At 43.3% G+C, this 14,796-nt stretch overlaps 1 protein-coding gene across 1 annotated transcript in view; it reads right to left on the bottom strand.

The window, feature by feature from the left end:
• Window positions 1–14,796, bottom strand: part of CADM4 (cell adhesion molecule 4) — a 261,207-nt gene that overhangs the window by 82,174 nt on the left and 164,237 nt on the right. The window lies entirely within an intron of this gene.

Below are 14,796 nucleotides of genomic sequence, written 5' to 3'. Positions count from 1 at the left end.
CATATTTTCTGCTTTAAAATAGGCAACGTGTGCATGTAGCCTAAGGGCCCTTTTACAAGGGCCAACGATTGGGCAAACGAGCGATCATATGAATGCTCGTTTCCGATCATTGCTCTGTGTAAACAGGGCAACGAACAGCCGATGAGCGAGGAAACACTCGTTCATCGGCTGATTGTATCGTTTATGCAACCAAAAATATTATCGTTGTCGGCAGCACGCTGTGCAAACAGGGAGATGTGCTGTCGACATGATGGAAATGTATCGGGAACAGCGATCATAACGATCGCTCATCCCCATACATAGCTCCTTGTGAAAAAGAGCAAACGAGCGCTGATCAACGAGCGGTTTCGTTGATCGGCGCCCGTTTTTACGGTCGGTGTAAAAGGACCCCATGTGCGCTACTCCTGCCAATGCATAAACTGGAAGGTGCCGAAGATAGACTGAAGTAGCCAGATAAAGCCAATGGCGTCACGTTGCCGGATTATCCAGACTTCCGGACCATGAGATGTTGAATCAAAAATTAAATTTTTCGGCGATAGGTCACCTAATGACTCCACTGCTCTCCATAATAGTACATCTCCGGAGCTTGCTACGTCTCGGCTTTAGTCCATGACCTCTTGTTCCAGACCGGCTCTCGATATGATGTACGCTTTACTGGATTCCTTTGTTAAATCCCTTAATGTATGTAAATGTTCTTATCACTCCGGCTTTACTTTTCCCGGCTTCAAGCTCGACATCCTGCACAGAGGGCTGATGGTTCCTCGGGGGGCTTTATAAGGGGGATGTTCCGCTCTCATACGTTTTGATATGAGGGACTATTAGCGGTGCAGAGTTGATGCCAGCGTTGGTTCCACGCCGGCAGCGCTCTCTCTCATTCTAACTTCAGCACAAACTTTTCAGATATTAAGAGAAATTGATTCCTCGCAGATTTTCTTTGTACTCATAGATCAATTACATGAAAACCGCTGCAATTTACGGGGTTTGGCAGGAGACGATACCCATGCCAAGGTGACAAATTCCGCAGGTTACGTGTAGCCAAGTGAGAGGGGTAAAAGGGAGGGGGGAGCGTGTGCTTCCAGAGATGATCTAAAGCTAGTACAGGCTGTGCTGACAGGAGCCGATTCAATGCAGGCCGCCCCGTGACCAAGATTCTCTGTTGGAGGTCTGCAGACTATCGCACCCTTTGCCACCTAAGACCGTGAGACCGTGTAACAAAACCTGGGAAACCAGCGGCTGAAAGGGAGAGGATGAATAGAGCGCTGAAAATAAAGAGCAACTTAAAGGGATATTCCAGGAGGCCCAATGGATTGCAGCCACAGATTCGGATGATAGTCACATATTTTATTTGTAAATAAAATATTTAAAGTCACTTTTTTTGTGTCCTCCCCACAGTTTAATCCACTATTTATCAAGGATGGAGCTAGAACATAGTTTATACTGATCTTCCTGGTTTATGAATAGAATTCCAGAACAGTAAAAACTGACACCGTGCTAGGGAAACATGACCAGAGAGAGTATGTATGCAAGTCTACATAAAAACATAGATGTACACGCCTCTAAACCTGATCATAGACATTAGATTAAATTGGCATTTACTGAAAACTTACAGAACTATTCGAGGTTGCCCAATAGAATGATGAATAATAACATTGCTTACTGATGATTAATATGAACAACACTCCCTTATCTAGGAGGGAACTGTCCATACTGACTATTGCGGTTTATGAATAGAATGAGAGAACAGTGAATACTGACACCTACGCAGACAGAGCAGTAGGGAAAAATAAGCAGGTGGAGAATGTAAAGCAGGATGTAGACAAGATATTGGCTATCAGATCCAGAAAATTGTGGCAAGATCAGTCTAGAATGGGCATTAGAACTAAAAAAAAAAAAAAAAAAAGCGCTTTGGACATCCCCTTTAAGTAAATATTTGCCTTCTGGGAAAAATGTTGTTTTCCAGCGAAATCACATTTAAAGAGATATCAGCATCACAACTATAATTTGCAGCAACTAGCTCCTAGCGCATGGAGGGTTTTTTCTCGTATCTGATTTTAAAGACAGGTCTATTTTTTCTCTTGGCGGGGAGCTCTCCGTCTCTCGTCACTTTTCATGATGCCAAAAACAAGCCATTTGCCATTATCACTAATTATCTTGTATTGTAGTCTATAGCCCAGCGTGAGTAAATGAGCAACAGATATCATAAAGCGAAACCTAGCTGCTGCACACCGCTCCGGCTGCAAATCAATACAGCGGAAAGGAAACATTAAACCTGAAATGTGATTTTGATAACAAGACCTGAGCAGAAACAAACAAAAACATCAAAATATTATTTCTCATGACATCGCCCCTTTAATTTACAAGATTCCTGTAGAATGGGGACCTTTAAACGTTCGGGAATGTCCATCTTTTCACCCACATCCTTAGGTCTCAAATTCCGTGCCGATTAATTTCATGATATATCTTTATAGTAGGCGGAGCGCCATTTTTCTGAAACAGAACCCTAAATAGTCAGTTAAATGATGATATTCTATATGCCTGAAGCCACCACTAGAGGGAGCTTAGGAGCTTACTGCAGACTGATCATACTTTGAACTCAATACAACAGTATGCAATAAGCTCCCCCTAGTGGCAGCTGCAGGTAGACAGAATTGTATCATCATTCATCTCTAAGTCTTTGTAGTGGATTTGGTGCTCTCCATCAGGTAATCGGAGCTATGAGCGCTATATAAAAAAAATTAATAAAGCACAGAATTAAAAATACAATTGGTGGACATTTAATTTTGCCAAAATTGATTGATCCTCTTAATAAAAATTCTTCTCATGCATTTTTTAGGTATATCCATTTCTGAGGTAGTTGGGTGCCAGCCAACATGGCCCTCATAACCATGGAATGTCATGCAGCTTTTCCAGACTCCTGAACCACAAATATGCCTAGTGCTGGAGGTATAAGGAAGCAGGAGATGAGATGAGCCAATCAGGTGTTTGGAAAAGCTGGGTATAATCCCATGTGGAAGCTGTAATGGCCACCATATTGGTTGTCACTAAGCTTTCCCAGGAACAGCTATAATTACTTGACAAGAAATGACTCAAGGCTTTATAATTTTCTGGCATGTTTTTTATATTTCGGGTGGAAATGCTTTTAAATTGAGGTTTATTTGTAGAAAAAATGATTGTAGTTCAGGCCGATTTAATACTCCCCTTTAATATTTACCTTCCTTTGAAATCCTAAGCATTTAGATCAAAGCAAATTGAAAAATATAATTATTTGGCTGCCAGGCTCTTGTACATAGCAGATGGCAAAGGCGTGGAGCAAAAAGAAGATGCATTTCTCTTAGATTTTCCCTTTAAACCGGGCCGCTTACCTTTAACCTGGAGGTGGCCGCAATTTTGACATTATTTCCAGCCCCTATCACATCCCTAAATAGTAATGCAAACACTGAGGGACAAAACGCGTCCAGTTGTGTTGAACATTGGTAATTCACACAATCTGGATGCAAGTTGGTCACAGATTATGGACCCTTTAAAGAGCCCTTGGGAGACCTAAAATTATAGTATCATCTACTCATCATATACTCAAAGATCAACTAACAAAGGGTTAACGGCAATTGCATTCTTGAAAGGAATCCATAAGGGGGTAAGACCTTATCCTGGCACTAGAGGGACTTGGACTTTTAGCCCCCCCCCACTATCTAACCTTACCCCTTGGGGTATTATACTTGGCCCAATCTTCTACTCTCTGCAACTGGTAAGTAAGGTGAAGCCAACATAACCCTTAGACCCCATAGGAACATATAACGAAGATCGAAATGCCACATGCCTCAAGTAGATCCTAGAAGAAGTAAAAACAACATCTCACAGGGTCGTACTCTACAACCCCAAAATTAGCAAAATCCTTAAAACAACTGGGTGTACCCATAACTCAATGGCCGGTGTTGGTGACTTTCATTCCGATAACCTATCCCTATGTCCTTCCCTATGGATAGAAGTTCTATCACAAGGTCACCAGGAATTCTTTCAGCATTGGTCCTCATGGTGTTGCCATCAGTAATCAATTCTATGCCCAAAGGTTTGTGCAGAATTAGATAAACACGGCAGCTTTCTTTTAAAAACAGCGCCACCCCTCGTTTGTGTCAGGTATAGCAGCTCCACTCTTTTAAAGTGAATTTGGCAGGGCTGCAATACCGCACACAACCTGTGGATAGGTGTGGCACTGTTTTTGGAATCCTGTACAACCCCAACTTAACCAGACACCAAGAACCTAGTACCTGAGGGGCTCCCAGGCAACATTACTATAACAGTGCTTTGTTGGAGTTGCATAATAATGTAATATGCATATAGCACTTTATAAATGTACATAAATCCTACAGTGTGGAGTCAATGGTCATACGTCGTGTGTAGTGGGTGGCCACTGGTGCAGATTTTGCTCTGAGACCCCAGATCTCCAATTGACCCCCCCCCCCCCTTCCCTACATACAAGTAAAGCCTATACTGTGAACAGTCTTCATTACTTCCAGTAGAAAGTTATCTTTTCTATGAAGCCATTCCCTCCTGTGCCGGCTGTCTATTGTTCAAGCTTGTTTCTCGGTGAGATTACATATACTCTATCCAACATATGTATCACTATATTGAATTTCTCTTCCAATCCACCGGCTGCACGCATTTCCCCCCTCGCCTCTTCTATTCTAATCACAGTTCCACATCTCCTTCCGTTTTCATTCTTTTAACGCACTTTCATCTGCGCTCCTATTTTCTCCCTCTTCTATCTTTTTTCTCCTTTTCCACAAACCAATTACTCCTCCACACGTAACTATTTTCTGAGCTGTCAAGTCTTTCCATTACGGCAGAATTTAGTGAGTCCTTGACTATATCCAAGAGTTTGGCATTGTGAAAATATGGGGGTCGTGTTCACAACTCCCATTAACTACTCCCAGCATGCATAGCGGCACGCACAGTCTATATAGTAGCTATTATGGTATGCATTGCAGAAATAGCCCCCATAGGAACATAGAGGATATGGTATGTGGGAATTGAAAGATGTGAATATGGGGCAGAGAAAGGGAGTAAAAGTACAATATTAATTTACACGCGATACTTGTTTTAGAATGTCTGGAGACCTTTAATTTTCCTGCTTATCATTACACTCTGTGCAGATGGAAGAAGATGGTGGAAGTGGGGGAAAAAAAAAAAAAAAGAGTAGAAAATGAAGTTAAATGATGGAGAAGGAAGGAGAGGAAGAAGAGAAGGGAGAAGAAGGGAGAAGGAAGGAGAGGAAGAAGAGAAGGGAGAAGAAGGGAGAAGGAAGGAGAGGAAGAAGAGAAGGGAGAAGAAGGGAGAAGGAAGGAGAGGAAGAAGAGAAGGGAGAAGAAGGGAGAAGGAAGGAGAGGAAGAAGAGAAGGGAGAAGAAGGGAGAAGGCAGAAGGAAGGAAGGAAGGAGGGGAAGGAGAAGGAAGGAGGGGAAGGAGAAGGAAGGAGGGGAAGGAGAAGGAAGGAGGGGAAGGAGAAGGAAGGAGGGGAAGGAGAAGGAAGGAGGGGAAGGAGAAGGAAGGAGGGGAAGGAGAAGGAAGGAGGGGAAGGAGAAGGAAGGAGGGGAAGGAGAAGGAATGAGGGGAAGGAGAAGGAATGAGGGGAAGGAGAAGGAATGAGGGGAAGGAGAAGGAATGAGGGGAAGGAGAAGGAATGAGGGGAAGGAGAAGGAATGAGGGGAAGGAGAAGGAATGAGGGGAAGGAGAAGGAATGAGGGGAAGGAGAAGGAATGAGGGGAAGGAGAAGGAATGAGGGGAAGGAGAAGGAATGAGGGGAAGGAGAAGGAATGAGGGGAAGGAGAAGGTAGGACTATAAGGTGAAAAAACAGAAGGATCAGGAAGGAGTAGGAAAGAGAAGTAAGAACGAGAAGATAAAAAGAGAAGGAAGAAGGAGGAAAGGAAAGAGAAAGAATAAGTATAAGGTAGACCAAGATAGATGAATTGGCACAAAAAAAAGGGATGGAAAGATAAAAAAATACAGGGGGGGGGGGGGAGAAGAAGAGGAAAGTACAAGTTGGATGGAGAATAAGAAGGAAAAAAACTCAGAAAAGGGAAGAAAGACTAAGAGAGAAAAGGAGAACAAGAAGTAGTAGAAAAACATATTTCCTGAGTCCTTCCTAGTATATCACACACACTGTACATTAGATTACAACAGATTATATGGATTTGTAGATGAACGCAACTGTTCTAATCTCTAACTTCTCAATTCCTTCTACCCCAGACAGACTCTTCAGGTCGACCACTGACAATCTGTTTTCGGATCTTGTGTCCTCACCTCCAGACAGTCTTGTCCGGTTCCAGTCTCATCTCCTGGGGATTTGCTCCCGCAGACATGGACCAGACTTTTGACCCCAAAATCTGTAATTATGAAGATGCCACTAGGGAACATTCAAGGTCTCCCAATGTCTTCTTTAGTGTTGTGACCTTTTGAGAAGACCCCAGACTGTAATGATTATTCCCTGCGCAGCAAAGCCAGACCTCAGAGCTGTATTTTTAGCAACTGCAAATTATCTTCTTCCCGTTTCATTGAGTAAAAAACAATATATGTCCTGATAGGACCAAATCTAAAAATGATATAAAAAGACTGTTGCTATAAATCAAGTTTTAAAATATGTTACAATACAGAGAAATTACGGGTATTAAATTTTTTTCCTATCAGTACTATTCAGAACAGAGCGGATTAAGGGGACCTGCGAGTGAGGAGCAGAAGGCGTGTGAGGTCTAGGCAGCTTGTGTGAAAGAGGATCTATAAAAATCCCACGTGCTCGACCTATAAAGAATATCGGAGGCTGCCAAAAATCTATTATGCTCATAAATATTCTCAACATTTCTGTGCATTTATGGAGAGAATATTTCCCACTGCCTGATTATAATCTGCTGGAGTGTCGGTCTTAACCGGTTACTCATGACATCGGGGGAACCATTTCAAGGTCTGGGTGGTAGACAGGCATAAATGGACAAGAATGGACTCTAATTGAGAGTAATGAGGAGATATAAAATCTGACTGGTCAAAAGGTATCTTCACTTTTAATAATATTTGACAGTTTTAATCTACGGCCAATATCACAAGAGTGATAGACACATGGGGGAAATATGGACCTACGTAGATACAGGCCCGTAAAATGGACTGTTGACCGTGTTGTGTATTTATTGATTATCTTTTTTTATGGGGATTCCCATGAATGGTTTTTTATGGCACATCTACTAGATAGGATGTAAAATACTAATTTGTAGGGTCTGACTGCTGGGATTTCCATTGATCCTGAGAAAGGGGTGCCCCCCACCATTCCCGGTGGTGAAGTGGCCACGCATGCCTGGTGACCCACCATTAAAGTCTATGAGAAATTGGAATTTATTCAGCTATTTTCGCATCTCTCAGACTTTGATCCTGACAACCATGGTCACTCTCAATCAAAGTAAAAGGCGGCTTACTTTTTAGGCCTCATTGTTCCACCTGGGCCTCGGTTCTTAAGGGGCCAAACGGCCACTTTGCCACATAAGAAGACACCAGTATTATAAAATGGCACAACTTCAAGTTATGCCTCTGCTTTACATTACTGTTTTTCTACCAGTTAGAAGTTAACATTATGATTTATTCTCGAGTCACATCCAAAGCTGCTTTCAAAATTCTGTTGATTGCTTTATCCGCCCTGTGTGTCGCAGGGAATTCCGGCCAAAAACCGCACCAGATTGTGGAAAACGACACAAAAAAAAAAAAGGATACATACCATAGAGACGTACCATGACAATATAAAATAAACTTTATTGAAATATACATAACATATTGGCCATCAAAATATAAAAACAATATAGCACACAGTTAAAAAGGAGAGTATGGAGGAGCTGCATGAATAATCCAATATATATGCTACCATACTATAAACATCCTGTGATGTGGTAACAAATGCAGATATCTATAGAAAAGATGATCATATAGATCAAGTATTTGGACAACAGAAGCACATAAATATATTTAGCACCTGACAGAAGAGCACACAATTGTGCATGCATATAAAAGTATACAGCTAGAGCTCCAAGTTGCACCCAAAACAAAGACCATGCTTTATAAATAAAGGATATTGCACAAACCCATGGACTGCATGATAGGAAGCACGCAGGAACACTCCACACTGACCGCCCCCGACGCACGTTTCGCCGTCAGCTTTCTCAAGGGGGCGAAAGCTTGAGAAAGCTGACGGCGAAACGTGCGTCGGGGGCGGTCAGTGTGGAGTGTTCCTGCGTGCTTCCTATCATGCAGTCCATGGGTTTGTGCAATATCCTTTATTTATAAAGCATGGTCTTTGTTTTGGGTGCAACTTGGAGCTCTAGCTGTATACTTTTATATGCATGCACAATTGTGTGCTCTTCTGTCAGGTGCTAAATATATTTATGTGCTTCTGTTGTCCAAATACTTGATCTATATGATCATCTTTTCTATAGATATCTGCATTTGTTACCACATCACAGGATGTTTATAGTATGGTAGCATATATATTGGATTATTCATGCAGCTCCTCCATACTCTCCTTTTTAACTGTGTGCTATATTGTTTTTATATTTTGATGGCCAATATGTTATGTATATTTCAATAAAGTTTATTTTATATTGTCATGGTACATGACTTGTGCTATATGTGTTTCATTTTCTGGATATACTAGTAGTCTTCACAGTCTGGTATAGGTATTGATATTTGCTTTATGATTTGTGTGGACGCATTATTGTTTGGCGTATGCCAATGGTCTATACTCGTATAGGTATACCATAGAGACGTGTCTGCAGCCCTGTGATGACGTCTTATCCCATGTGACCGCCGCTACAGTCTGTGATTGGTTGCAGCGGTCACATAGGATGAAACAAGAAGGCTGGCCTGGAGTAAGAAACACAGTCTTCTGGGTAAGTATAAGATTTATTTTTTCTGAGTTGCTTTTTTTGCGGCGGAATCTATGCGATCCCGTCACAACAGACGCAACATCTTCTATTTGTTGCAGGTTTTACCTCCCAATTGAATTCAATGGAGAAAACCTGCAACAAATAAACAGCGATTACGCAAATACAATTGACATGCTGGGGATTAAAAAAAACGCACGTCAATATAGGAGCGTTTGTTCCGCTCAACATTTTTCTCAGCGTGTGGATGAGATTTGTTCAAATTTCATCCACTCTGCTGCTACTGTATTATGCGGTGGATTCTCCGCAACAAAATTAGTTGTGAAAAATCCAAAGTATTTAGGCAACGTGTGAACTGACCCTTAATGTGAGACCAATATTGAAGTTCCCACAATACACTGCTTCTTTCCAGTTAACCATAAGCCGGCAGAATTGTAGATTTAGCTTTAGATGTAACTAGAGAAGAAAAAAATAATGCAACTCAAGAATCGGTAAGAGAGGAGTTAAGCAAAGTACTTGTGCAACTTTAAACTGAAAGGTGGCAAAAATGTTGTGTAGTCTTCCTTTAAGTCACAAGACAAAGTCCTTGGTGGGATCTTCATCCATGGTGCTGGACTGATTCATGTCAACACAAAGTGCGGAATGTAAGAAGCAAGAATGGGCTATAACGAATAACGCTCAGAGGTAGCGCCCTGGAGTGGGCTCATAAGTGATGCTGAACATCTAGGTTGTAATGGCTGCGAAGAGGCTTTTTGGAGGGAAGAACATCTTGAGAGCTCGCAGAAGGAGGAAGGTGCACTTAAGTATCAGTTACGAGCGCAGACTTCTATGTGTAAGGAAAATCGGAAATACCGCTTCTTACCAAACAAACAAGTCCTTATTAAAAGTAATGGGCAATGAACATGTTTTTGGATGGAGAACATGAGGTCAACACACAACATTCGAGAGTTACCGCCATAATGTACCAACATCGGCTGCCTTGTGTTATGTTTTAAAGAGAACCTTTCACCTGCCCATACATGTGCAGATATCCTCCTCTGTTTAGATATCGGTGCCATTATATTTGGCGCCCGATATGTAAATAACCCCCTGAACAGTCAATGGGGCGTGTAAATGGCAAGGAGGTGTGTAACATTGCTGTGACACTGTCCAATCAGCAACGGACAGTGTCACAGCTGCTTGTGCGGTGTGATCTCTCTCTCGCGAGATCACACAGTGTTTCCTTTGCTGTCTGACAAGAGATGGAGAGGACAACGTGCGTGCGCATGACCAGCTCCGCCGCCGCCACGGAACAGAGCCAGAAGAATGTGAATTCTTCTTCCCCTGTTACGTGGCGGCAGGAGTATCATTGGCATGGAGCTGTGCGCGCATGCATGCGGGCGCGCACAAGCTCTCTCTTCAGCTCTCGGCAGACAAGGACGACAAGACTGATCTCACGAGAGATCACAGACTTGTCGTCTTTGTCTGCCGAGAGCTGTAGAGTGAAAGCGTGCCCGCACAGTTCTGACGCTGCTGCCGACGATACTCCCGCCGCCACAGAACAGAAGAATTCACATTCTTCTCCTTCCGTTCCGTGGCGGCGGCGGAGCTGTGCGTGCACGCGCGCACACTCTCCTCTCTATGTCTTGTCAGACAGTGAAGGAAACACTGTGTTCCACCCCCCCCCCCCCCATTGACATTTACATGCCCCATTGACCGTTCAGGTGCCAAACATAACGGAACCGAAATCTAAATGACGGAGGTGGATAGGAAATTTTTTGAAAGTGTGACAGGGTTTGTGCTGCCCGACCTATTACACGCTGCACATGTATGGGCAGGTAAAAGGTTCTCTTTAATACAAAACCAGGAGAGACAAACATGGAGTATTTTTTGTTTTTTTTTCTACCTCATGAAAAATATAGCTACAGTAGTATAAGGAACCCAACAACTTAAGCTGACTGAGGACTACCACTGTAATAAATGGGGAATGCATTCCCAAAAATAAAAGGGAAACCTTGTATTTATTGTCACAGTATGGAGGGCCCCTCGGGGCAATGTAAATAAGTCATCAGTAAAGTGTTGTTTTTTTTTTACTTTATCCCTCCACTAGGTGGCACTTCTATAGTGGTGAAACCGGCCACAGTCTGGTAATTTATGGGAGAAGATATACTAGGATATGCTACATAGGAGAAAAGGGTGGTTAATCCGACCAGACATTCTGTACATAGAACATTGCAATTTGTTGCTTATATTGACTGTTTGGTGCTTGGCTTGTTTACATCTAAATTTAGGGCGCTGGGATGTACGGTATTTTAAGGCAGCATATGGCACTCTGAAACAGGGTTTACGGCGGTAGAATAAGTGTGCAGGCGTTATTACACCTGGGGGCAGGGCATAGAGGATGAAATGGCGGTGAGCCCACCAAACCAGGTTCAGTGTGGGGAAGAAGTTCGGGTGACCCAAGATCTGTGTGAGCGAGACAGGGGGCGCGAGACAGGGGGCGCTGCAAGTAGGGAAAGTGGTAAAAGCTGCTATTGCAAGAGACCAACTACAAGGAGCTGGAATGGAGGATCCTGTATTCGACTGGCGAGGACCATAATGCGTTAGTATCTCTCATTGGGCCTGGGGTGGCGACGGGTCATGAAGAGGGATCAGAGGGCGGTGTGGCAGATCACTACTGTGCAGATTTCTGGGTGGGTAGTAGTGAAGGGTGCGTGAGAGGGAGAGGTGACCCAAGACAGTCAGAGAGGTGTACCAGGTTGAGAGCCAGTCTAATTTTGTGGCTTATAGAGCAGCTGCCATCTCGTGGGTCACCAGGCCTGAAGTAACGCAGCGAGCAGCCGCCATCTTGAGTCCTAAAACATCTTAAGCCAATAGCCCTTGTATCAGGGAAGGGTGTCCTTGACCCCGTGTTTGCCGGTAATACGGAACAAGTCAGCCATCTTGCCATCCTAAGTCGTAACTAATTTCGTGACTAAGAGTGGGAAAACTGTAAATATATAGTCGGTGGCCATGTACAGCATCAGCGCCGGCAAGAATTAGATATAATATAGAGTGAAAGTAAGATACAAGTTTTGGAGCTATAACTCCTGCTTCATTTTAAATCTTTCTCCGAGACATCCCTTCGGGGTACCCTCCATCTCTCCTCCCCTTTTCACCACCATAGATGAATTACAGATTTTAAAAATATAACTGGAGGCCACAAGGAGGGTAGATATAGCGGATGCAGTCACACGCGGGCCCAGGTGCCTGAGGGGACCCGAATGCCCCTCCCACATAAGACACCGGTATTATAAACGGCACATTGTAGGTGGGTTCCCCGTTACTGGTTTTGCATTGTGGCCAGAAGCTTCAGGTTTCTGGGACTGTGGAAAATGGATGAAAACTCCTATGGGCGCCGTAACTCCGTTCTTTAGCAGTTGTCCACAGCAAGATAAATCAGAGCTTCTGAAAACTCAAGGTCTTCTATATCATTTATGGTACAAGACATAGGTTAGACGTGTAGAAGTGAATGCTGATGTTGAGTTTCTTCGTCTTCTCCCGTAAATCAAACCCACTGTAAAGCCATCGGAGAGAGGAAACTAGGGGTTAATCTCTACAGGTCACATGTTGTTGCTCATTTGCATGTGTAACGAGAGGTACGACTGGAAGGGTTCCGGGCCCTGATTACATACATATTTAAAGGGTTCCCAAAATTAACCTCCAGCCTGAAGATCCGCTCGCATCTCTGAAAGAGATTAACATAATGGCGCTATTAAGAAGCTTGGCTCTGCCCCGCAGCCACTCTGCTATTCCAGTACACAGCACTGCTTGCCCTGTACATCTCCATTCAGCCGTGGAGAGAGGAGGGGGCGGCGATGCCACTTTACTGATCCTTGATTAAGACCTCACCTGAAGCAGTGCCACTGAGCTTTCGCCCACCCACTACAATCGAATAGGGGATGGGATGTAGTTTGTACTCGTACTTTGTGTGCAAAGTGGTATATACAAGTATTAGATTATTCTCCCGATGGATTAAACAGGGCACCTACACTGGCATAAATGGAAACTATATATATCCCTGGGTAAAGGATCCTGCACAGCTATAACCGGTGACTATTCTCGGGTCATTCGGATGAACTGGCAAATTAATACACCAGGTTTGAGAACACAGCCAATTCTGCATTTTACAGGGTAATGGAGCGGATGTAGTGGTTAAGTGCTGAAGCCCCTTCATCCTGAGGATCAAGGGGGTCCCGGCAGCGAGAACACCACCAATCAGCAAGTAATGTCTCGCTCTCAGAGAAAAGATGGACTATGGAACTATCCATCTATCTTCTATCTGTCCATTAATCTGCTATGTCTTTCCTATCAATCTAGTATCCATCGATGTATTACCATATCTATCTCTGATCTATTATTTAGCTATCTCAGATGAACAGATATTAGATTATGGTAATGTTAAACTCTCCAATTACTTATAAGCCCCTGAAATGAACCGGCGGTGTAGAAAAATGGCGGCAATTCCTAAACGTTTCACAGAATATTTTTGTTCAACCCCTTGAATTAAACCTGAAAGTCGAAACTTCAATTGTATCTCAGTTGCTTCATTTCAAATCCAATGTGATGGCAGCGGAGCCCAAAACATGAAGATTGTGTCACTGTCCAAATAATTCTGGACCTAACTGTATATAAAATATCTATCTATCTATATATATATATATATTTATTTATTTTTTTCTTTTTTTATACACACACACACACACACACACACACACACACACACACACACACACACACACACACACAGTTAACGTCTTCATGGTTATAAATATTGACTTAACCCCAGGGAGTAAAACAACAGCTTTCTGCTGTAGAAACACACAAAAAAAGAAGCACACATGATAAACTGTGGAGCCCTTCAGGCGCTGTAACACCGCAGTCAAGTCCCGGAAACAACGACATGAATCCTCTGATAAAGTACAAAAATGAGGGTCCTACTCGACCGCCTGTACCAGCATCCTGGGGGGCAAGGTGGCGACTGGGCTACGCTGATCATTACACTGTAATAAGTTCTGCAGACACTTTCCGCTCAACATCCACTCTCACACATTCACTCCTTCCGACAAGTGAGAGAAAGAGACGTATAAATAGGAGCCAGTGTTATCACACCCAGCGGGAGAAGACAGGGCGTGAAATAAAGGGGGGGGCAATGAAACGGGAGGGAGGTGGGAGCAGAAAACTATAGAACATGAGAGGGACGGGTAAATTCACAAGGAGAAAAAAAAAAAAACGAGCTGTAAAACAATGAAGGTAATAATTATCAAGAAGATGTGAAAGGCTGAAGCAAAACGGAGGTGCAAGAGATGGCACCCGGAGGACACATTAACAGAGCTCAGGCTGCGATTGGGATGGAAAGGGTCAGGGGTCATTCCCGCCATCTCTGAAAACCCCTGATTGGCACTTTGTTCCTTGTACCAGGGTCACAAATGCACGCCCTTGTCAAAAAGTTCCAACCCTAGTAATCCCGGCTGTCAGACATATTTCCACAGCGCTGGTAGACATTATTTTATTACACTCAAACCTATTATGTCCTACACAACAAGAGGCCTGCAATGGTCAACAGCCAAGAACTTCAAGCAATCACATCTACATTATAGTGACCAGCGCACAAAGCGTTAACTTGACCACTGGATGCCATCATATTTCGCATTAAGCCTAAGCTACTTGATGTAGTAGCGCTAATCTATCGGAAAACAAATCCTTATGATGGGCTATGTGGGTTTAGGTCATACATGGGTTAATTGCTGCACTAGGACTTTTAGCTCCTGGAGGTCATGCGAATAGGTCAGATGCCATAGGATGACCCCTTAATACGGTGACCATAATGCACTGATAGACAAGGGGAAAATCCAGCCTGGATCATGGA

This window comes from Rhinoderma darwinii, chromosome 10 (assembly GCF_050947455.1).
Source record: "Rhinoderma darwinii isolate aRhiDar2 chromosome 10, aRhiDar2.hap1, whole genome shotgun sequence".
NCBI lineage: Eukaryota > Metazoa > Chordata > Amphibia > Anura > Rhinodermatidae > Rhinoderma > Rhinoderma darwinii.
The sequence above is the reverse complement of the archived record's forward strand: the minus strand, read 5'-3'. Positions and strand labels throughout refer to the sequence as shown.